Here is a 25,761-nt window from a genome sequence, read left to right as displayed (position 1 = left end):
CCATTAGCATGTTGTAGTCTATAGAGAAAAAAAGTAGGTGAACTCTGGTCCTCAGGGTTTGGAACATCATGGTGTTGTGTTGTAGCTGCTGCAGAGTTTGGTGGTGGAAGCTCCAAGACTTTACCTTGTTGTGTCGAAGGATATTGCCTCAATGGCACAAGCAGGAATGTCTCTGTATCCGATGGTCCCAACTTGAGGGCCCATATTGTGGATAGGGTGGAGGCATGGTTGAGGCAACTTCAAGCGATTTATAATGGTATGGAATTCTTTGTTTGGGCTGTTCCAAAGGTCTCGTTGCAGGTGGAAATTGGTTTGGCGTGGATGGTAGTTGATCACAGAACTGTGGTAGTCTGCTGGGGGGGGGATGGGAAAAGTAGAGTGGTCTTCCAGTGTTCTGGTTGGGGAGGAAATTACTGAGGGAATTGGGGAAGGAATGGGATATAGGATTCTGGATCTGGGTGTCTGATAAATGCTAGCGTGTTCCTCAAAACTAGAGGGATAAGGGTTTGATTGCAATGTTTGGGGCTGAAGGAATGTGAGTAAACATTGGGGTACAAGGACTCTTGTGCGTTGTGACTGAAACCTGGCATGGTACAGTGAAGGAGTGGACACAATGTTGCACCGCCATTCTCATTTCAAAGTAGCCTGACCTCTTTAAGAAGAGGCACCGAGGCAAATAATGTATGAGGGCAGCGCTGTGCATTCATTTGTTGACTGATCCCTGACACAATGTGGAGTAGCTTTTGTGTATGATCTGGGTCTTCCACCTGTACTTCTGCCCTGATGCTTTGCTTCCTGCGGGAAGTAGATCCTTGCCTTCTGATGGAAGGTGTGGAAACATCAGTCTCCTCATACTCAGGCTCCTGTGCAGATGATAATGACTCATTCAAACCCTGTGTTATCTCCATAGATGATTCCTCTACATTACTGCATGCAAATGATACCCCTTCAACATCAACAGTAGCAGCATAAACCACCTCCTCCTCCCAACTTGCTTCTGCGCTGCAATTAAAAATTGACATGTAACAATGTTTGTTATTAGGCTTCAAATAAAGTCTGAAGATGATAGGGGGAGAAGGATGGAAAGGAGTATAACGGTGAGGGGGAGAGAAATCATGAGTGGGAGAGGGAGGATGGATGAATTAAAAATAGAGGGAGTAAGAGAGAGACTGAGGACTGATTATTTTTACAATAACTAACTTCCTCAATTCTAGAACAAGCTTCAGAAAATCAAGGTATCTGGTGAAGGCATAGGGATGCTTTGGGGGGGCACCAGATCCACTTCTTGCTTCACGCTCCAGTCTCTGGTGTCTTTGCAGTGTTTCCTTTAGTCTACCCCACCTTGTACGTGTGAGTGAAACTGTAAAACAGAAAAAAACATGATTAATTCATTTTCTATTTTTTTATTTCAGATATCTAGCAACTGGAAATAAGTTTGCAAGCTTGCATTATAAATTTGAAATTGGGTAAATTGTGTGGGACATCTGTGCTCATGAGGTCCTAAAAGATGTGGTGGTGAAAAAACAACAAAAGAGGAGTGGGTCACTATAGCTGAGCTGTTTTGGAAGCGCTGCAACTTCCCTAACTGTGTTGGTGCCATAGATGGCAAGCACATCAGAATTGTGAGACCAGTTGGTAGTGGGACCAAATTTTTCAATTACAAATATTGGCTCGTATGGGAGCAGTTTCGACAGCATTTTTTCTCGTTCAAGTTTTGGAAAAATGCTTCGTGAGAGCACACTCGACCTCCCAAATGATTGACCACTCCCTGGAACATCTCAACCGTGTCTCCCATTTATCTTTGTTGGGGATGAGGCTTTTGCTCTATCTGCACACCTGCTCTGCCCGTATGCTAATCGGTCGGTTTCTGTTGAGAAGCGAGTTTTAATTACTGGCTCACATAGGCACGATGAGTTGTGGAGTGCAGTTTTGGAATCCCCACAAATAAGTGGTGATTTCTTCACACCCCAATTAGTCTAACTATGGATAATGATATCATTGTCGTCAAAGCTGCCTGTGCACTCCACAATTTAGTTTGTGCTAGAGATGGATACCTCTTTGAGGACTCGTTAATCGATGATATGGAAGGCACAGAGTGGACCAGCACCAGGAGCAACAACAGAGGGGTCAACATCCGGAAGGATTTTATTGACTACTTTATGAATCCTGCCGGTCAGGTGTTGTGGCAGCTTGATGCAATTCAATAAAAAGAAATAACATCTATTTTGCTGTCAATGCTGAATGCTTTGTTATCTGTAATTTTTTAAACAAATACGCTATAGTTCTTGTGTTCAACAGTGTGAAATGTATTTTTTCTGCTTTTTGAATACATCTGTGGCTACATACTGAGAATGCAATAACATTCCATATCATTACATTGCCCCTTACATTGGTGGTCAGTGAGAAGATTGGCCCTTACATTGCCTCTTACATTGGTGGTCAGTGGAAGATTGGCTCCTACATTGCCCCTTACATTGGTGGTCATTGGGAAGATTGGCCCCTACATTGACCCTTACATTGGAGGTCAGGGGGATGAATGCTCCTTACATGGGTGGTCAGTGGAAAGATTAGCCCCTACATTGCCCCTTACATTGGTGGTCAGTGGGAAGATTGGCCCCTACATTGCCCCTTACTATGGTGGTCAGTGGAATGAATGCTCCTTACATTGGTGGTCAGTGGGAAGATTGGCCCCTACATTGCCCCTTACTATGGTGGTCAGTGGGAGGATTGGCCCCTACTTTGCCCCATACATTGGTGGTCAGTGGGATGAATGCTCCTTACATTGGTGGTCAGTGAGCAGAATATACACAGGTACCATTTATACTTACGTTTGTCTTTGCGAACTTGAGGTCTGCATACAGACTTTTGCAAATCTCATCCCAGTCTCTGTTCTTCCAGGCATTGTTCTTGTATTTGGGAATATGGCAGTACCATATATATGGCCTGGCATGGACACGTCTTATGAGCTCCTCATTGTCAATGCCAGTGTTCCAACGTCTGGGGACCATGATCTCGGATGTATGCAGATGGGCACATGAACATCATATAGGAAACAGGAAGTGAGAAGGGGAGAAGGGGAAAAATCTACATAAAAAATTAGATATCACACATATCTGAACAGATAATGATATTACAGACCTGTTTACATTGATGTCTATGGAGACTAAATTTGCAACACAACACTGTAAACTCGCACCTTTTTCTTGTCGCATTGCATTTGCATAGAAATCACAATACATAGATGTGAACTATGGTGATTAAACACAATGTATTTTGGGAGGCCATGCAAATCTAGGCTTACTGTAACGCATCAAATTCACAAAAGACTAGATTAGAATAGAAGCAGGACTAAGACTTCAAAAGATATTTCCCTCTTCTCATTTTCACAACAATAAGAAGGAGATGTTCCTGTACTGTAAATGTGTTGTCCCCCTGATACATTGTAAAGCGCTGCGTAAACTGTTGGTGCTATATAATTCTCGTATAATATAATAATGTTCTTTAGTCTGCAGAGAGGAACTGGGAACAATACAAACTGATAGCAGCCAGCAGACAGAGAAAGCATAGAAAATTATAAGCTCATAAGTTTTCTGGGAGGACAAACAAGTATTTTATTTTGACTTAATGAACAGATATATAACAAAATGCTTTCAGTGGTGCATTTACCAAATGAAAAGGGACCAAATAGAGAAGCTCATTGTTAGGGTTTAAATACACTTTTATTATTGATTATTTAAAAAAAATAATTTAAAGCCTATTATTTCACCAGAAATAAGGCACTACATTTTTCCTTTTCAGTGCCTCTTTGACTTCAATATTATTGAGACTATAAATAATGGGGTTTAACATTGGGCAAACAATATTATAGAATATAGAGATGTATTTCCCTTGTTTTGTTGAGTATGGTGAAGTGGCTCCAAAGTTTTGGATCATTGCCGTGCCATAGAATAAAGCCACCACAGTAACATGGGAGGTACATGTAGAAAAAGCCTTGGACCGCCGCGCTGAATGTATCTTTAATACTGAAGATAAGATATAAATATATGTGCCAAGGATGAAGACAAAGGGCAGAAGAATGCTGATAAAACAAATTACAAGGATCATAAGCTCACTTGAGTAAACATGATAACACGTCAATTTGATGATGGCTAGAATTTCACACATAAAATGGTTGATCTGGTTTGGATTACACAGAGGAACGGGAGATACAAGAGTTGGAAGGACAAACATCACAAAGCTGCTTGTCCACAGGAAGGCTGTAAGCCGATAGCAAATGCTCCACCTCATTAGAATGGCATAATGAAGAGGTCGGCAGATAGCAATGTATCGATCGTAAGCCATGATGGCAAGAAGTATACACTCTGTGCCTACCATGAGAAGGATAATGTAAAATTGGATGGCACAAGCACTAAGGGAGATTGATCTTTCAACAGATAATAAGTCAGACAACAGTCGTGGTACAACTGATGATGAATTGCACAAGTCTACAAAGGATAAAATGCAGAGAAAAAAATACATTGGAGTGTGCAGCTGGTGACTGATGACAATAATGAATATTATAAGTACATTTCCTACAAAAGTTATTAAGTAGATTAAAAACAATAGAGCAAAAAGTGTAATGTTCACACTTGAATTTGTGGAAAATCCCAAAAGAATAACCTCTTTCAGAAGTGTGTTGTTTTGGTCCATGGTGCACAAGTCATGAAAATCTATAAAGTAATATTATTTAAAAAAAAATAGATCATTGAATTTTTTAAATTTCTTTACTTAGTCATGGGGTTCTTGTAGGGGACAAGTAGCTTTTTTTCCTCAAACCTTCTGACACAAAGTTATTTGGAGTGATGAGAGCAAAAATTGTATCTTTTTGGCCACAACCATAAACGCTATATTTGGATAGGAGTCAACAAGGCCTATGATGAAAGGTAAAGAGGTGGATCGCTGATGTTTTGGGGATGTGTGAGCTACAAAGGCACAGAAAATTTGGTCAAAACTGTTGGCAAGATGAATGCAGTATGTTATCAAAAAATACTGGAGGAACATTTGTATTTATCAGCCAGGAAGCTGTGCATGGGCTTCCTTACCCTCTCTCAAGTTGCCCTTGACTTTTGATAGTGATCACTTTGTATTTATGTATCTGTTTTTTTTACAATAAAAGATACCACCTTTTTTATCTGCACCATGGGGAAGCTCTTCTTTTCTTTTTACATAATACCGGGAGAGAAGTAAATACCCCATCTCCGTTACCTACTGCATATTCCAGTCGGCAGAATTTCGTTTATACCCACTGTGAAGATCCGTCTGACGACTCTGCGAGGATTTGGGGAATCGACATCTGCGAGCCCTGATGGTCTGGATATCGGTTTACATGCCCTGACTGGCGAAATGCCTATATGACTCCATGTCATATGACAGGGGAGTCCACAGGATCCGGTAAGAGTTCATGCCTACCATTCTTTGATTTGATGCTGTTGCAGGTTGAAGCCGTATCCGTGTATTGACCAACCCAATCTTCTGTCCACATTGGGAACATTCCCACTGCCAGTGACTTTTTATGTGCACATTTGTTTGGAGACTTTCACTTTTCTTTGGTTTCATTCATATGGACTTCACCCCATCCCCACCCCATTCTTTGTGGTATTCCACTACACCTGGTTTACAGATTTGAGGTGTCTGTGATGATTATATATCACATTTTTTATGCGCTAAATTTTTTATATATTGTGCATGGGATGTACTTGGACATTCCAACATGACAATGATCCAAAACACAAGGCCAAGTCGACCTGTCATTGGCTACAGCAGAATAAAGTGAAGGTTCTGCAGTGGCCATCTCAGTCTCCTGACCTCAATATCATTGAGCCACTCTGGGAAGATCTCAAACATGCTGTTCTGTCAGGGGAGAAGAAACATGTCGTTTCTACCTACTAAGTAGGAACAACAATATGTCTCCTCCCCTAGTCAGTCCTATCCCCATACAGTTAGAACACACTGAGGGAACACACATTTAACCCCTTGATCGCCCCTAGTGTTAACCCCTTCTCTGCCAGTGGCATTTATACAGTAATCAGTGCATATCTATAGCACTGATCGCTGAATAAATGTCAATGGTCCCAAAAATGTGTCAAAAGTGTCCGATCTGAACGTTGCAATGTCACAGTATCACTAAAAATCGCAGATCACCACCATTACCAGTAAAAAAAAATGCCAGAAAAATGGCATAAATCTTTCCCATAGTTTGTAGATGCTATACCTTATGCGCAAACCAATCAATACACGCTTATTGCAATTTTTTTACCAAAAATATGTAGAAGAATACATATCGGCCTAAACTGATGAGGATTTTTTTTTAATTTGGGGATATTTATTATAGCAAAATGTAAAAAATATTGTTTCTTTTTCAAAATTGTCGCTCTTTTTTTGTTTATAACGCAAAAAATAAAAACAGTAGAGGTGATCAAATACCACCAAAAGAAAGCTCTATTTGTGAAAAAAAAGGATGCAAATTTCGTTTGGGCACAGCGTTGCATGACTGCGCAATTGTCAGTTAAACAACGCAGTACCAAATTGTAAAAAGTGCTCTGGTCATTAAGGGGGTAAAAATCTTTCGGGGCTGGTTAAGTGGTTAAAACCTCTGATTGTTAATAATCGACCCTGACTCAATTCCAGCTACCCTTTTCAACATTCCAAGTGGGATGTTTTCAAGATGCCTTGTTGTTATTACTTATTGACTTTGTACACATGAGATTAATCATTTTTTATGATTTACGTATATGTAATAAACATGATTTTGTACTGTATATTTTTGTATACAACAAAAATTGGGGATATTTTAACTGGTATGCACTTACTATTGGAGGTATATATAGTCTCATTCTTTTTTGGCTTTTGCTTTGACTGATAATAATTAAATGCTAAATGTAACTTCAAACTGTACCTATTCTTAAATGGCATATAAACCCATTCACCAAAATCTCAAATAACCTTTCACATGTTAATGTAATTTGAAAAGTTGTTTTTTTTTAAATCTTTTTGAATCTGTAGTGTTCCTTAAATCAATGCCTGATGATTAAGAACCTTGTTCCAGCACTTCCTGTGTTTGCTCCCCTGATTGAGACTACAAGTGGCTCTGCTGCTACATGTTGCACAGGCATTTTCAGCCATTCACATTATCAAAAAACTGGTCCAGAAAAATGATATACAGCCATTGCTGGAAAAGTGCATGTAGACAGGAAGTGGCTGAAAGAGAACAAAGTATAACAGTTGCAGTGAGATACAAAAAAATAAAAAGTAAATACATAAATAAAATAGAAATAATTAAAAAAGTATTTAATGAAAAAAATGGCAACTGTTTATAATACACAGCGCTTTAGCAAACTAAATGATATCCAGTTAGTGTTTTAAAGAACAAAGGCAACTAGTTAAAAAAAAACTGAGAAGAAAATATTAGTTTAGACAAATGAAGGCTAAAAGTATATCTAAATCCAAGAACAAAAAATGTATACTTACCAGTCCCTAAAGGTGGGTGCGGTCTTTTTTTCCACCTGGTTACTGTCAGGATCATGTGCACTCTTGTTCCATCATAGCAGCTGGTTCCAGCATCCTGGTTTTGGTTATGGCATATCCCTAGTCTGTCTGTCCACCTGCAAGGTGATTGATTCTGGCCAGTCTTTGCGTGGAGACCAAACCTGATTTAAGCTAGCCAAGCCTACATTCTCATGCTTGTGATAGTGTGTGTAATACCTGATCAAGCTCCTTGTTTGTTTGCCCTGCTCTGCTAGATTGTAATACCTCATTGGCAACCTTGGATTGGCTATTGACTATTCTTTGCACTCTGCCTGCTTTTTGACTTAGGACATCAACCCTGACTTTGGGCATGCCCTGGCATGGTAGCCAGGCACTATAGCATTGTGTGTAAGTCCTGGAGGCTTTACATGTGAGATCGATAGTTTAGGGACAGGAAGAAGGGAAGGGGTAAGAATACTGCATTTCTGACAAGATCAACAGATATTTTCTGTACTTGCTGAAAATGCACTTAGCCTGACAAAATTAAACTGTTGCAGTCAACACATTTAAGACCTGATAAGATTGAATACTTGGGTTTAGATGTCATTTAACCATTGGGTGCAAAATGCCATTTTAAAATGGCATAAGGATGGCAACTATGTGTCCCAGTACAATTTTTAAAATTACATCAGGAATCAGGGGTTCTCTTGGGTCCCAGCTGGGGTGCAGACAAGATTCGTCCAGCGCTATGCTTAGCGACTGAAACAATCAATGCCTGGGCTTCTAGTCTTGCTCTGTAGCAGATCAATGTAAAAACAATGCTTCAATGTTTTTGATGTTGGAAGTGAAGTGATATCAGATGTGAGATCATGGCATTGCATTTCATGGGGTAGCTGTTACAGCTCTGTCCAGCATCTGCCTGCAGCAGGAGATCGCAGCTATGGTAATCTGTTGCAGCCAGCAATAGATCACATTTAAAAGCGATCTGTATCTGGACCAGGTCTCCACTGACCAAATCCAGACCACGCATGAATAAAAAAAGGAGGTCACTTTTGAACTATCTGTGATGATTGTCCTTCAATTCTGTTGGAAATAAGTGGCAGTTATTTCCACCTAACAAATAGCCCAAGACATCTGCATTGGCGTAAGCTTGTGGTATTATTTATTGTCATTGTAGTTGCAAAAAAAGAGTTAGAAGAGCAATTTCTCTGCTATCTGGAGTCATATGAATCAAAGTGATTAGTGAATAGCTATCAAAGTTTAAACATCAATAGAAATGTCAGCCTAGATCAGAAATACATTATGCATGATCACTGATCCCTATGTTGGAAAAAAAGGGGGATAAGGAAGCGGGACTTTAAATGAAGCATGTAGGTGTAAAAAGATCGTATTCATTGTATAAGTCAATTCTATAGTACATAATTGAAATAATGAATAAATATTCAATATCCAATACAATTCATATATATACATGTACATACAATAAAGGCAATTGCCACATGATTGCAGACAGTTAATATTATATAATACACATACTAAAGAATATCAGTTAAAACACATGATGAATACAAATACAGCATATAATAGCTCTATGCATTTCATGGATTAATCTGCTCTTCAAGAGCATGTACGTGGATTGGATGAGTAATGTGATATGATAGAAAAATGTTCTTTATGGTCTGACCCTATCAAGGAAAAAAGGATAAATATGAAAAAATAATAAAAAATAAAATTAACTATGAAAGCCCCTCTCTCTGAAATACTTACAAATGTAGCTGCATGAGAGTGTAGAATTAAAGATCAAAGACCCCCCAGATAGGGACATCAACACTGCGAGCTGAGGTGGTGTGGATGGCTCGAAGCCCAGGAAGGATAGCATCCAGGGAGGACAAATTAGTCAGAAGTGACTATGGGTGCTGAAACCACAAGTATCCACAAGTATCCAATCATGTAGGAAATGTAAAAAAAATATATAAATAAATAAATAAACATTGTTTTCCCATGGATTGGATTACCTGTTTTCAAATTTTGGCAAATCAGGTAAATAATATTCGCAGTGTCTGTTTATGTGAAGTGTAAGATCAGATGACTCTGTATTTATAAACAAGCAAAAAATATTATGGACCTGATTTATGATGCAATTTATTAATCACTATATGAATGTATATTCTTCTGCATGGCCAGTTAGTGGAACACAGCTGTAATGCTCAATACAACTGAAAACTATATAAAACTTGGAAAAAACATATAGAAACCTGACATAACATAGTACATACTGTAAAATATATCTTACACCAGTATGCAAACTCACTAAGAAATTACCTTGAATTTATTCAGATCTGAATTCCAAAGGGCAAAAACAGAGAAAAAATACTCACTGACTGTAATTAATACCAAGGGATTCTTGATTTTATCATCAACGAAAAATAATGATTTTCAAGATCTTGTTTATTTTTTTAGAAAATAACTAAATAATGAGTGGCAAAGACTTTGTTTGAGACATTAGTGTAACCATAAAATATTTTACTTTAATGCTGGACTCTGGGATTTTTATTAAAGGATACCAAGCAGGATTGTAAAACAAAGATGCCAGCTACTCTTCACTGCTGTTCCCCCCACAGTAAATCCTTTCTACCACTAGATGTCCTCAGTCTTTTGGGTTGAATGATGCCCAGCATCATTCAACCCAGAAGGCCGAGGACATCCATGGCATCCTGCATTTACATACAATTATATTAAGAAAAAAGCTGAGGTCATCAGAAAAAAAGGACCCTGTATGGCATCTGACCAGCTTTAAAACATTTAAAAAAAGGTAAGTAAAAAAAAATACATATCTGAAATAGATAAGTATGAAAAAATACATCCAGAGTGTAACCTATCTGGAGACAAAGGAGGCATTCTGAAGGGGCAGCACCGGAGTTAGTTTTTTTTTTTTTTTTAATTAGAGATTATCTAAAGGAAGACACTTATGGATAGAGGCAGATGGGTTTTGTCTTCCACATTTTCTAAAACATTCGAAACATGGCAGCTTCATATAGCCCAATGGCCATATCTCATCCTGCATTCTATTATGTTGAGCCATGAAGGTGCAGAGTTTCTTTAGGTATCTGCAGTTATTCTTGTACAGAGTGTAATGAAACTGTCAGTTAACAGTTCTTTGTGCTATCTTTTGCATACATTGACTGCACTACTTTGTGTAAACACAAGGTGTCAAATTGTCAAATGCTTAGTATCCATATATTAAAGGCCTGCGTTTAAATAGTTTTATGCTGTCCGAGTTTCTAGTGTTTAGTTAATTCTGGTTTAGAGGTTTTTTTTCTGTTTATATGGATTTATTTTTACTTCCTCCAGTTTATTATTTTCTCTTGTTGCTGATACTGAAATTACCTGGGCTCCACTCTTGCAACATCCTTCCCCTGTTCCTGTCTGGATCTTGTCTGTTGATCTTTTTTTTTTTATTATTTCTTTATTAATTTTTTCTGTGTCAAAACATAGTACAATATCGAGATTTCTTCTCGTCTCCACATTACATGATACCAACAATAAAAACCCTTCATAGTGCATTCCCCATTAACCCCCCCATTCCCCTCCCCTCCCCCATCTCCTCCTACCCCGACACCCTACCCGTCTCAAATCTCATTCCTGATCCCTCTTTCGCTTCCTCAGCCAGCTCTCTCTACCTGTCTAACTACCTAATTCCTGTTCTATTTTAAACTTTATACATATTACCTTATACATTATGCTCCCATTACTTCAGCAAATCTCATTGAGTACTTGTATTCTAACCATTTCTTCCATTTCTCTTCAAACTTATCTGTTGATCTGACTGCATTTTATAGCCATAAATCCCCCTCTACTTCCTGCTCCTGATCACATCCTGCTCTGCTTTTTTCTCTGTTACCAACCTAACTTGCATCTGTCAATTGACTTGCCTGCCCCATTTATGCCCCTGGATCGTTACATTAGAACTTTCCCTGGTCATTCTTCCAGGACATGTGCCCTTAGACATAGACTGTATCCTAGGTGTGCCATATGATACAACATGTGCACCAGCAGTTGCCCTGAAGAAGATCAGGACTTATTGGATCTGCACTTTGGAGCATTCCTAGCTTTCACATGTATATACGTCATGAGAGATTGCTGATAATTCATTTAGAAACTGTAGAATATGTATGCGTTGTATTTACTTAGCTGTGTTAGGACCTAGGGGTGGGAACAGGAAGTAGGAAGTTATGAAGTGAAACTAGAAGAAATATGTTTTACATGTGGCTCTCTCTGACTGGAATAAACAAGCTCTTCACAAGATTCATCTGACTATTCATCATTGTTTCTACAAAATCTACATGGTGACAGAAGTGGAATCGCTGAAACATCATGGCTCAGAATCTACGTGGCATACAACCCCTAATCTTTGATAATGAGATTGCTAACAACTGGCTGAAATTCAAAAGAGAATGGACTGTGTACAGTGAAGCAGGACTCTCATTCAAGTCAAAAAAGGTACAAGCTTACACTATTCTCAATTTTGCTGTTTCAGATGCACTAGATAAATATGAGTCATTTCATTTTCAAGATAATGAGGACAGAGAGGATCCTGATGTCTTAACCAATTGCCGACAAGCCGCCGTCATTATACTGCAGCAGGTTGGCAAGTTCCCGTGAGCCGTCGTAGCTATACGTCGGCTCCTTTAAGTGGGATAGCAGACACACGCACGCGTTTGCTCCACTGCGTAGGTGCCGATGTTCGTGGCCGATGGTCGTGATGACCGCCAGCCATGAGCGATCACAGACACGAGAGGCAGAACAGGGATGTGTCTGTGTGTTAACACACAAATCCCTGTTCTGTTCTGTGAGGAGAGACAGATCGTGAGTTCCTAATAGCTAGGAACCACAATCTGTCATCCCCTCTGGTCAGTTCCCTCCCCGTACAGTTAGAACACACAGTCAGAGAACACATTTAACCCCTTGATCACCCCCTAGTGTTAACCCCTTCCCTGCCAGTGACATTTATACAGTAATCAGTGCATTTTTATAGCACTGATCGCTATATAATCGTCAGTCGTCCCAAAAATGTGTCCAAAGTGTCTAATGTGTCCACCATAATGTCGCAATTATGATAAAAATCGTAGATCGCCGCCATTACTAGTAAAAAAAAAAAATACAAAATAAAAATGCCATAAATCTATCCACTATTTTTTAGACGCTATAACTTTTGCGCAAACCAATCAATATACTCTTATTGCAATTTTTATTACCAAAAGTATGTAGAAGAATACATATCGGCCTAAACTGAGAAAAAAATGTGCTTTAAAAAAAAAAGGGGATACTTATTATAGCAAACAGTACAAAATATTGTGTTTTTTTCAAAATTGTCGCTCTTTTTTTGTTTATAGCGCAGAAAAATAAAAACCACACCAAAAGAAAGCTCTATTTGTGGGAAAAAAGGGACGTCAATTTTGTTTGGGTACAGTGTTGCATGACCACACAATTGTAGGTTAAAGCAACGCAGTGCCGTATCGAAAAAATGCTCTGGTCATTAAGCAGCCAAATCTTCTGGGGCTGAAGTGGTTAATCAAGAAATTTGATGAGATATGCTTGCCAGGGATGGGCGAACGGTTCAGCCCGAGCATAAGTTTGGGCCGAGCTTTGGTTGTTCGGACGTTCTGCGAACGACGAACAATATGCGGTGTTCTCAGTAAATTCGAAAGCCACGGAACACTGTTAAAGTCTATGGGACACTAACATGAAAAACCAAAAGTGCTAATTTTAAAGGCTTATATGCAAGTTATTGTCATAAATAGTGTTTGGGGACTCGGGTCCTGCCCCAGGGTGCATGTATCAATGCAAAAAAAAGTTTTAAAAACAGCCGTTTTTTCGGGAGCAGCGATTTTTTAGTATAAAGTGAAACAATAAAAATGAAATATTCCTTTAAATATCATGCCTGGGGGGTGTCTATAGTATGCCTGTAAAGTGGCACAGTTTTCCTGTGTTTAGAACAGTACCACAGCAAAATGACATTTCTAAAGGAAAAAAACGGAAAATTGTATCATACTTACCGTAATTTTCCTTTACTGGTGCCTATCCATGGCAGCATACCTGTGATAAGCCCAGACTCCTCCCCTCAGGATAGTTAATACATTATAAAAAGACAACTCTACCCCTCAATAGCATTCTCCTATTATATCGAATACCATGGGAGGGCATGTATGCTGCCATGGATAGGCACCAGGAAAGGAAAATTACTGTAAGTATGATACAATTTTCCGTTTTCCTGGTGCCTCCATGGCAGCATACCTGTGATAAATAGATAACAACAGGGTGGGTAATGCTCATAAGAAAATTTTAATAAGGCAACACAAGAGCTGACTCATTCACCCTTCTTCCAAATTCCACTGAAGTGAGTGCCCCTGGGTCAATCCTGTAATGACGCATGAAAGTGTTTGGGGATGATCACGTGGCTGCTTTGCAAATAGTTTCCAGAGAAATGTTGGCCCTTGCCACCCATGATGCGGAAACTGCCATCGTTGAGTGGGCCTTCACCACCAGAGGATCCATCCCTCTAGCCCTATATGCCTTTTGGATTAACTTGCAAATCCAGGAAGCGATCGTTCTTGGAGTGGCTTCCTTCCCCCTATTTCTTCCCCAGGGTAGAACGAACAATCTGTTTGATGTTCTAAATGAACTTATGACTTGAAGGTAGCATCTTAGGACTTTGGCAATGTCCAGTTCTTGCAGAGTGCCTGAGAGTGGATCCATAAAAGTAGGAAGTGCCCATGTCTCTGATAAAGAGGACCGAGAAGAAACTTTTGGGACAAAACCTTGTATCGTCCTTAATTCCACCCTATCCGGGAAGAAAGAAATGTGTTTATCTTCTGACCCTAACGCTTGAAATTCTGAAGCCCTTTTTCCAGAGGTTATTGCAATTAAAAAGGCTGTCTTGAGCGTTAAGTTCCATAGTGAAATAGTTTCTATAGGCACAAAGGGATGAGACATCAGACAGTCCAGGATAAAGGGCAAGTCCCAGGCCGGAAAAGATTGCCTTACTGGAGGATGAATCTTTTTAACTGCTCTGAAAAATTGAATGACAAGCGACTCTTCTGCCCAACTTCTTTGGGTAGCTGCTGAAATAGCTGCCACTTGAACCTTGAGTGAACTTAGACTGAGACCAAGGTCCAGGCCAGATTGCAAAAAATCCAAAAGTAGAGCAGTAGATAGGTCTGTAGGGGCCGCACCCCTGCTCTCTAAGAATAACTTGAATTTATTCCATATCTTTGAATACACATAATTTGTGGAAGGTTTCCTGGCCTTCAGAAGAGTTGAGATGACACTAGATGAGCATCCTAAAGACTGGAATCTTTGCCTTTCAATATCCAGACATGCAGATTCAGTTTGTGAGGGGCTGGATGCATGAATCTCCCTTGTGAGAGAAGCTGAGGTAGAATTGGAATCTTGAGCGGCCGACATGTGCTGAGGGATATTGCCCAGGAGAACCATGGCCTCCTCGGCCAGTATGGAAGAATTGTTTTCACCTTGACTGGTTCTTTTGACAACCTGAGCAGGAACCTCGAGATCAAGGGTCTGGGAGGTAATGCATATGCTATCTTGCAATTCCATGGACTCATAGTTACATAGTTACATAGTTACATAGTTACATAGTAGGTGAGGTTGAAAAAAGACACACGTCCATCAAGTCCAACCTATGTGTGTGATTATGTGTCAGTATTACCTTACATATCCCTGTATGTTGTGGTCATTCAGGTGATTATCTAATAGTTTCTTGAAGCTATCAATGCTCCCCGCTGAGACCACCACCTGTGGAAGGGAATTCCACATCCTTACCGCTCTTACAGTAAAGAACCCTCTACGTAGTTTAAGGTTAAACCTCTTTTCTTCTAATTGTAATGAGTGGCCCCGAGTCTTATTAAACTCTCTTCTGCGAAAAAGTTTTATCCCTATTGTGGGGTCACCAGTACAGTATTTGTAAATTGAAATCATATCCCCTCTCAAGCGTCTCTTCTCCAGAGAGAATAAGTTCAACGCTCGCAACCTTTCCTCATAACTAAGATCCTCCAGACCCTTTATTAGCTTTGTTGCCCTTCTTTGTACTCGCTCCATTTCCAGTAAATCCTTCCTGAGGACTGGTGCCCAGAACTGGACAGCATACTCCAGGTGCAGCCGGACCAGAGTCTTGTAGAGCGGGAGAATTATCATTTTATCTCTGGAGTTGATCCCCCTTTTAATACATGCCAATATTCTGTTTGCCTTATTAGCAGCAGCTTGGCATTGCATGCCATTGCTGAGCCTATCATCTACTAGGACCCCCAGGTCCTTTTCCATCCTAGATTCCCCCAGAGGTTCTCCCCCCAGTGTATAGATTGCATTCATATTTTTGCCACCCAAATGCATTATTTTACATTTTTCTACATTGAACCTCATTTGCCATGTAGTCGCCCACCCCATTAATTTGTTCAGGTCTTTTTGCAAGGTTTCCACATCCTGCGGAGAAGTTATTGCCCTGCTTAGCTTAGTATCGTCTGCAAATACAGAGATTGAACTGTTTATCCCATCCTCAAGATCGTTTATAAACAAATTAAATAGGATTGGTCCCAGCACAGAACCCTGGGGAACCCCACTACCCACCCCTGACCATTCTGAGTACTCCCCATTTATCACCACCCTCTGAACACGCCCTTGTAGCCAGTTTTCAATCCAGGTACTCACCCTATGGTCCATGCCAACGGACCCTATTTTGTACAGTAAACGTTTATGGGGAACTGTGTCAAATCTCGAGACTCGAGAGGGCATCCACTGCTTCCGCCTGAGGATGAAGTAGGCAAGAAAGAAAACGTGGTAGCTTGGCATTTAATGCCGAGGCAAACAGGTCTATCTCTGGAGGGATCTGTAGATTCAAAATCCAGTTGAAGACTGCCAGGTGAAGAGACCATTCGTTGTCGTCTTGAAAATGACGAGACAGATGATCTGCCTCTATGTTCAGATGGTCCGGTAGGTAGACCGCCTTCAGATCCAGCTTATTCTTTTCTGCGCACAACATAATAGGCTCCACTTCCCTCAGTAAAGGTATGCTGTGGGTCCCCCTCTGCCTTTGAATATACGCCACTGCTGCCCTGTTGTCTAGGCGTATTAGGACCGACTTCTGTCGAAGATGATTTTTCAGATTCACCAGAGCTAAAAAGGCTGCTCTTAACTCTAAGATGTTGGAGACTATCCCCTTTGTTGGGAAATCCCATCTCTCCAGTATTGCAAAGTGATCGCAGTGCGCTCCCCAACCAAACAAGCTCGAATCAGTAGTTAGGATGGTCCAGGATGGTCCAGGATGGATATTAAAGTAGATGCGGTTTCGAGATTAGATCCTTCTTCGACCACCAGAGGAGACCTCTCCTCATGGATACTGAGATTAGGATCTGCTGGCACAGCGACTTCCTCTTCCACTGGGCCAGAAAACCCACCTGAAAGATCCTCAGATGCCAATGAGCCCATGGTAGCATCAGGATACAAGATGACATAGTCCCGATTAGACTCATACAGTTTGATGCTGACAGGTGAGACAGTGTCCTTACACAGGACATCTTCTGGACAATAGCCGCCACTTTCTGGGGAGGAAGGCATACTGTTCCGGCTGAGGTGTTGAAAAGGGCGCCTAGATAGATCATCACCTGGGTTGGGGTCAGGAGACTCTTTGCTGTATTCAACAACCAACCAAAATTCTTCAGGGTAGACAGGAGAATCTCTCTGTGCTGCAGAAGTTGTGCTGGACTGGGGGCTAACAGCTGGATATCGTCCAGGAAATGGAACACTCGCAACCCCCTTTCCCTGAGGGGTGCCAGGATTGCGATCAGCACTTTTGAGAATATCCTTGGGGGCGTGCACAGGCCAAAGGGAAAGCACTGGAACTGGAGGTGTATGGGACCCACTGCCACTCTTAGATATTTCTGGAAGGCAGGCAGGATGGGCACATGAAAGTAGGCGTCCTGAAAGTCCAACAAGACCATCCAGTCCCCTGGTTGAACCATCTGGATTATGGTGTGCAAGGACTCCATTTTGAAGGATTCTAGGTGAACATGAAGATTTAACCTCTTCAAATCCACTACCGGTCTCCATTCTCCACTCTTTTTGGGGACAAGAAAGAGAGGAGAATAGAAACCTGTGAATCTTTCTGAAGGTGGAACCGGAATTACCTCTTGCTGCGTCTGTAGTAGGCAAAGATATCTTTGCAGAGCCTCTGCTTTCTGAGGAGAGGAAGGTAGTCTTGTTTGGACAAAGCAGTCTCGCGGCGGGTGATCTCGAAACGTCCAGAAATGACCGAAACAGATGGTGGACACCACCCAGGGATCTTTGCATTGGCTGGACCAGACTTTGGCAAATTTCTTCAGCCTGGCCCTGACTGGGAGCGGCTGGAGTGGCTTTCTGTCAAAAAGACTTTGTCCCTTCCTGGGGATTGGGAAGAGCTCTTTGTTTGTTTGACTTTAAAAAAGTCGCCTGTGTACTTCTCCAATGTTTTCTGGTATCCCTGCCTTGACGGAAGTGAGAAAAGTTTCTGTTTCTTGAAGACTGTACCTTAGAGGTGAAGACTCAAGAACGCCTAACCCTCCTGTCCTGGGGGAGCAACCTCGATCTTCCACCAGTCACCCGAGAAATCGCCTTCTCTAGCCTATCCCCAAACAGAGCTTTCCCGTCAAAGGGGATCTTGCACCAACTCTGTTTGGAGGCTGCGTCAGCTGCCCACAGCTTCAACCATAGAGCCCGCTTGGCCATAATCGTGTGCAACATTGCTCTTGCTGAATATCTTACTGAATCAATTGCAGCTTCACCCACGAAGTCTGCAGATAACTTGAGTTCCTCCAGTGCTTTTATGATATCCTCTTTCGGAACGTCTTGACGAATGGCCACTTCAATGTTCTCGGACCAGACCCTGATGGCATTAGAAACTGATGCTAATGCTATGGCTGGCCTGCAGGCTCCTCCCGCCAATTGGTAGGCCTTCTTTAGATCTGAGTCGATGTGCCTATCCAGCGGATCTTTAAAGGAGGCTGAGTCCTCCATAGGAAGGGTGACATTTTTAGCTAGGCGTACCACTGCAGCATCGACCACCGGAGAAGTGTCCAAGAGAACCGAGTCACACTCTGTCAATGGATACAATTTCTGCAGACGGTTTAGGGAAAAGCGCTTGTCCGTTTTTTTCCATTCCCTTTCTATCAGATCCTTTATTTCTTCCATAAAGGGAAAAAAGGGAAGTTTTTTCTTTAAAAACAAAAAAAAGACTTGGCCTTCTTAGGAGGCTCTTCCGCCTCCTCCCAACTGATGGCCTGTTTAACCGCAGAGACAAAAGGTTGTACTAGAGAAAAGCTAAAGCCCGAAGGCTCTGACTCCTCCGCTGAATCCTTTGATTTGTCATTCTCCCCTGTTGTCGGGGGAGGTGTCACTGATGCGACCACTGCTGATGATGGGCCAGGCAGGGATAGCTCCGAAGGATGCACATGATCACTTGCTATGACCTGCGACGGAGAAGAGTCCATTAGCTCAGCTAATGAGTCTTTTACCACTTTCTTTATTAAGTCCGTGACCTGCTGGACTTCAGCTCCTTGTTGATCAGCATAACCTCGCAGGCAATCTTTGCAGATTAGTTTATCTGGCATCGGGGTTGCACCACAAGCTCGGCATTTTTTTGAACTTTCTCGTCTGGAAGGACTAGGTGACCGACGTCTTTTAAATGCCGACCTTTCATCAGACCAGTGTCGGGAACTAGTCATGACTGGAGTTTGGTCGGGACTGTCCACTGTGATTACCCGAAGTCTTATTAGACATGTCTAGGCGTAAAGGGCTGAAATGAGAGTAACAGCGTAAGGCACTCTTTTGCTCAAACAAAAATGTAAAAAAGTTCTTTCTTTTTGATTTTTATTTATTTTTTTTAAATAGGTGCGACCCCTTACCTAAGGAATCGAGGGTCTTCAACTGACAGCGGCTGACTCATGACCGTGGGGGCAGGCTAAGGGTGACAAGTAGCAGAGCAAACACTAGAGAAAGGGAAAAGGGAAAGCTAGTAATAAATGGGGAGAGGACAACCTTCCCCCCAAATGTGCAAAAGAAAAAAATCCCCCATTATAAAAATTTCCCCTTTGTGTTATTATTATTATTATTTTTTTTAAATCCCTTATCTTTTTTTATATATATATATATATATATATATATATTTTTTTTTTTTTATTCTATACTTTTCCCCTTTTTTTTTAAAGAAAATATTACTACAAACAGACAAAAAAATAAAGCCCCCCCCCTCTTATTTATTGGGATTTAAAGTTTCCAAAGAAAAAAGATCTCACCATTCAATTGATGTAGTAGAGGAGCAATCAAGAGGCTGGACCTGCAGGGGGAAGCCTAAGGTTACAATGAGAAACCTGAGACTTTAAAGTGTGCAGGGAGGGGAGGGAACATCAGCCCCCCTGTCTCTAAGGCACTCCCTACAGCATTACCTAACTAAGGGCAAATTCTCATATTTTTGCCCATAACCAAGATGGCGCCGCGTGTGTCAGACGTCCGCGCATGCGCCGAGCGGATGGGATCGCCGTCCGGCTCACTGGCAGCTAAGCAGGAAAAGAAAAGACCAATTACAGTGGTGCGTTCGCGCCATGGCGCTCCACACTGCTCCACATCCTAACAGGCACAGAAGGAGAAAGGCTAAGACCAGCACAGACAGAATAGCTAATAATGGGTAATAAATAGATAAAAGGAAGCTCTTACCTGCCCCCACTGAGACCATCAGCTTAGCCTATAAACGCAGCCCTGAATGTTCCAAGTTAGGAAATGCTGCTGCCCCAAAAGACCCAGAGAAGGGGCTCCCCTCTTTTCAGCGCTGTTAGCAGCCCAAGACAGGGGACCGCGTCAGCGGACCCGCACTGACTATCCATCAGATATGAGAAAAAAAAAAGGAGAATGCTATTGGGGGGTAGAGTTGTCTTTTTATAATGTATTAACTATCCTGAGGGGAGGAGTCTGGGGCGGAGCTTATCACAGGTATGCTGCCATGGAGGCACCAGGAAAGTCATTTAAAACTGATCTCGGCTGTAATGAGTTGGTGAGTCTCGGCAATATAGATAAAACTCATTGAAAAAAACGGCATGGGTTCCCCCCAGTCCATAACCAGGCCCTTTGGGTCTGATATGACTATTAAGGGGAACCCCAAACCGAAAATTAAAAAAAAATTGTGTGGGGGTCCCCCCAAAATCCACACTAGATCCTTTTCCGAGCACACAACCTGGCAGGCCGCAGGAAAAAAGGGGGAACAAAAGAGCGGCCCCCCTCCTGAACTGTACCAGGCCACATGCCCTCAACATGGGGAGGGTGCTTTGGAGTAGCCCCCAAAACACACTTGTCCCCATGTTGATGGCCCACTGGCTATTGAACTTCCTTTTTCTCGACTCGTCGTACGTGTTGTACGCCACCGTGTTCTCACGTTCGGAATGTTTGTCCAACATTTGTGTGACCGTGTGTATGCAAGACAAGTTTGAGCCAACATCCTTCGAACAAAAATCCACGGTTTTGTTCTCGGAAAATCCAATCGTGTGTACATGGGCATAAGAGGCAACTGAAGTATATGGGAAGGGGGAGTTGAATATTGTTCAAATCTGGCCATTTTTATGGTTAATAGACAAACTTTTATTAAAAGAAGACCATGTGAAGCTGGGCATGGTTTTGGTGGACATGAACTTATGCAAAAAAATTTAAAAATACCATGCAATGGTGAGTGGGTCTTTTCTTGGGACTTCCAATGCAAAAAAAAAAAATACACAAATCACAATACGCCTGGCTGATGTCTTGAAGCAGAAGTAAAGTCTTATTTTTTAATGGTACCTACAGGTAAGCCTATACTAAGGCTTACCTGTACGGACTGTGAATATCTCCTAAACTTGCACCGTTTAGGAGATTTTCAGAGTGCATGCAGCCAGTGATGTCATCAGTGCATGCGCTTCCAAAGGTCCGGCTTACCGTGCCGGACCTTCAGAGCCCAAGTCATAAATGGCAGCTCCCGTGCGCATGCGTGTGAGTAAGGTTGTCACCTGTCCGGGATTCACCTGGACAGTCCGGGTTTTGAATCAAAGTTTCAGATGGACTGAAACCCGGACACATTATTCAGACCGTGTTGTGGCTCCCCAAGTAACCCACACACAAATCTGTTGCGGTCTGGGAACTGCGAGCGGCTGTCTGGGGGTAGGTATCATTTTGGGGGCAGGGTGATGATGTCAGCAAGAGCAATATGGCCACACATATACCGTTTGCTGCGGCACGCTATGTGCACTGCATTACTAATCTACTTGGGGCACCCAAAGGTGTTCCAGGCAGCTAAAGTGTTTGGGTTTGGCTTGAAGAAAAGGTGGCAGCCCTACGTAGGAGTGACATCATCGCAGCTCCGGACGTTCACAGCACGGGAGCACATGAACCCGGAAGACACACTGGAGAAGATGTCAGCTGTCACAGCGGTGTAAGGGCTTTGGGTTTTTTTCCCAGGGTTTACAACCTCTTGAAAGCTGTATGTGGTGTTACATAAAAGTACATAGAAAAATAGAAAAGTAAGGACAGAAAAAGACTGAGTAGTTAATCGAGTCTGCCCATATTTTTTGCATATAATTTTTTGTTTTGTTTTGTTTCTTTTCATTAGCTTTATTGTCTGAGTATAGATCTATGTTTATGTTTATGTTTAAATCAGTTTAGTGATGACTGTCTCACAACCTCTGCTGGTAGTTTATTCCAAGCATCAACAAAAGTTTAAAATCATTGCTAATCCATGGAATAAAACCATCACAGTAACATGGGGGGTACAGGTAGAACAAGCCTTTAGGCTACGTTTCCACTATTGCGACCCCAAAGTCACACGATTTAGAGTGTGACTTTGGAGTGCGACTTTGTTGTGACTTTGAGTGCAGCTTTGATTGAACTTTAGAGTCTCTTTATTAAAGTCACATCAAAAGTCACATCAAAGTAGTGCAGGAACCTTTTCAAAGTCGCTGCAACTTTAAGTTGCATAGATTGGAACGACTGCCATTGAAATCAATGGGCTGTGACTTGTCATGCGACTTTATATGTCCAAAGTCACATGACAAGTCGCACTAGTGGAAACTGAGTCTAAGGCAGCCATACATGGTTAAAAACTCAGCCGGTTTAGCAGGAACCAGACAAATTTTGATCTGTGTATGGGCACCCAGGCTTCTGTACAGCCAGCTTGTTGGGTTTTTCCCGAACAATCAATGCTGCCAGCTATAGCTGGCAACACTGATGAATGTGTTATGACAAAAAGTCTCCCCGCTGCCAGTACATAATACAGTATCTCACAAAAGTGAGTACACTCCTTACATTTTTGTAAATATTTTATTATACATTTTCATGCGACAAAACTGAAGAAATTACACTTTGCTATCATGTAAAGTAGTGAGTGTACAGCTTGTATAACAGTGTAAATTTGCTGTCCCCTCAAAATAACTCAACACACAGCCATTAATGTCTAAATCGCTGCCAACAAAAGTGAGTACACCCCTAAGTGAAAATGTCCAAATTGGGCCCAATTAGCCATTTTCCCTCCCCGGTGTCATGTGACTCGTTAGTGTTACAAGGTCTCAGGTGTGAATGGGGAGCAGGTGTGTTCAATTTGGTGTAAAGATGATGCACAAGAGAGCCCGCAAACAGTTTGCTGAAGACAAGCAGACTAAGGACATGGATTACTGGAACCATGTCCTGTGGTCTGGTGAGACCAAGATAAACTTATTTGGTTCAGATGGTGTCAAGCATGTGTGGCGGCAACCAGGTGAGGAGTACAAAGACAAGTGTGTCTTGCCTACAGTCAAGCATGGTGGTGGGAGTGTCATGGTCTTGGGCTGCATGAGTGCTGCTGGCACTGGGGAGCTACAGTTCATTGAGGGACCATGAATGCCAACATGTACTGTGACATACTGAAGCAGATCATGATCCCCTGCCTTGCTAAAGAAGCTGAGGGTAAAGGTGATGGAATGCCCAAGCTTGTCTCCAGACCTAAACCCTATTGAGCATCTGTGGGGCATGCTCAACGAGAGGTGGAGGAGCGCAAGGTCTCTGACACCCACTAGCTCCATGATATCATCATGGAGGAGTGGAAGAGGACTCCAGTGGCAACCTGGGAAGCTCTGGTGAACTCCATGCCCAAGAGGGTTAAGGCAGTGCTGTAAAATAATGGTGGCCACACAAAATATTGACGCTTTGGGCCCAATTTGGACATTTTCACTTAGGGTTGTACCCACTTTTTTTGCCAACGGGTTAGACATTAATGGCTGTGTGTTGAGTTATTTTGAGGGGACAGCAAATTTACACTGTTATACAAGCTGTACACTCACTACTTTACATTGTAGCAAAGTGTAATTTCTTCAGCGTTGTCACATGAAAAGATAGAATAAAATATTTACAAAAATGTGAGGGGTGTACTCACTTTTGTGAGATACTGTAGCATAGCAGGAGTGATTCCCCCATCCACATTGAGTACGAATTTCATTAACAACCCCAGTGACAACACACAATGGCAGCACACATTTGGCTGTGAAATCGATTTTTTTTAAATTTTACAATTAGCTTGGCTTACAAACAGTAGCACCACCCCACTCTAATTCATTTCAGTTAAAAAAGGCGACACATGCTTTTTCATCAATGGTAATAAGCCAATTTTACTCACAGATAGAAATTGCTCTATAGTTTGTTGTGGTTGATTTTCCTTGATGATAAAAAACTGTCCAGCTGCTGGCCAATATTTATCAAGCTCTCATTAAGACTTAAAGAGTAACTCCACTTTTGTGGGAAAAAAATAGCAAAAAAAAAAATACTATACAATTACTACACATATATTGTAATTGAATGTTTTAAAAATGACCTTTCCTTTTCAATTAGCAGCGCTGTCATTTTCAGTCACATGCAATTCAATATGGCTAGCTGGAGGCATTCTGTACACAGATGGTGTACAGAACGCTCCCCAGAAATCTCATTTCCTGCTTGTGTGCTTGTGTGATTGGTGCACTGATTTTCCCAGAAGTCTGGATCAAGGTACAAGTCAGATTTTGAGCAAAGAGAAATCACATCTAAAGGGATGCAGACCCTGCCATTTTCCTCATAGGAGTCCTACAGGTGCAGTAGCTGAATGATAATTATAAATTCACCCAATCTTCAATTCACATTCACTTTGCACATGGACACAGATTTAAAATTAGTAATACGCTATTTAGATTTAAAATGTGTAATAAGCTATTACTTCAGAATAACAAAAGGTAGGAATCTGCAACAAAGTTTGTTAAAATCCTTGCAACAGTTATGCCGCGTACACACGAGCGGACTTTACGGCAGACTTTGTCCGGCGTACTTTTCGACGGACTTTACGACGGACTTTCCGAATGAACGGACTTGCCTACACACAATCAACCAAAGTCTGACGGATTTGACGGACTAAAACAAAGAAGTTCATAGCCAGTAGCCAATAGCTGCCCTAGCGTCGTTTTTTGTCCATCGGACTAGCATACAGACGAGCGGACTTTTCGACCAGATTCGAGTCCTTCAGGCAGATTTGAAACATGTTTCATTTCTAGGTCCATCAAACGTTTGAGAAAACAAAGTCCGCTGGAGCCCAAACACGATCGAATTGTCCGACGGACTCCGGTTCGCCGGACCAAGTATGCCGTAAAGTCCGCTTGTGTGTACGCGGCATTACTCTTTAAGGCTCCATTGACACTTGTGTGATGAGTAATGCAACTTTGGAACATCAAAGTTGCGTGACAAGTCATTCCCATGTTTTCCAATGATATCCATCCATATATGCACGACCTAAAGTTGCAGAAACTTCAGAGTAGTTCATGCACTACTTTGGTCCGACTTTCATGCAACTTGAGGGCCATAAACTTCAATCTTAGCTCTCAGAAGTTGTATGAAAGTCGTACCTGAATGTTATACAATGCAACTTGTGTGCAACAGTTGTCCATTATCACTGATCAAAGTCGTATTCAAGTTGCACCCATCCAAAGTTGCACCACCAATGTTGCACTCCAAAGTCAGTGCAACTTTGGAGTCGTACAAGTGTGAATGGAGCCTAAGAGACTATGGATGACACAGCAGTGTAAATATGTCAAGCAGCAGGACTGTTTTAATCAGAGATAATAGGCCTAACTGGTGTGTGCTTAACTTTTATTTTATCAGTTAGGTTGGGATGTGTAGTATGAGTGATATAATGTGAGGTGGATGTTG

This window comes from Aquarana catesbeiana, linkage group LG04 (genome assembly GCF_042186555.1).
Source record: "Aquarana catesbeiana isolate 2022-GZ linkage group LG04, ASM4218655v1, whole genome shotgun sequence".
NCBI lineage: Eukaryota > Metazoa > Chordata > Amphibia > Anura > Ranidae > Aquarana > Aquarana catesbeiana.
Note: the sequence above shows the minus strand (reverse complement) of the source record.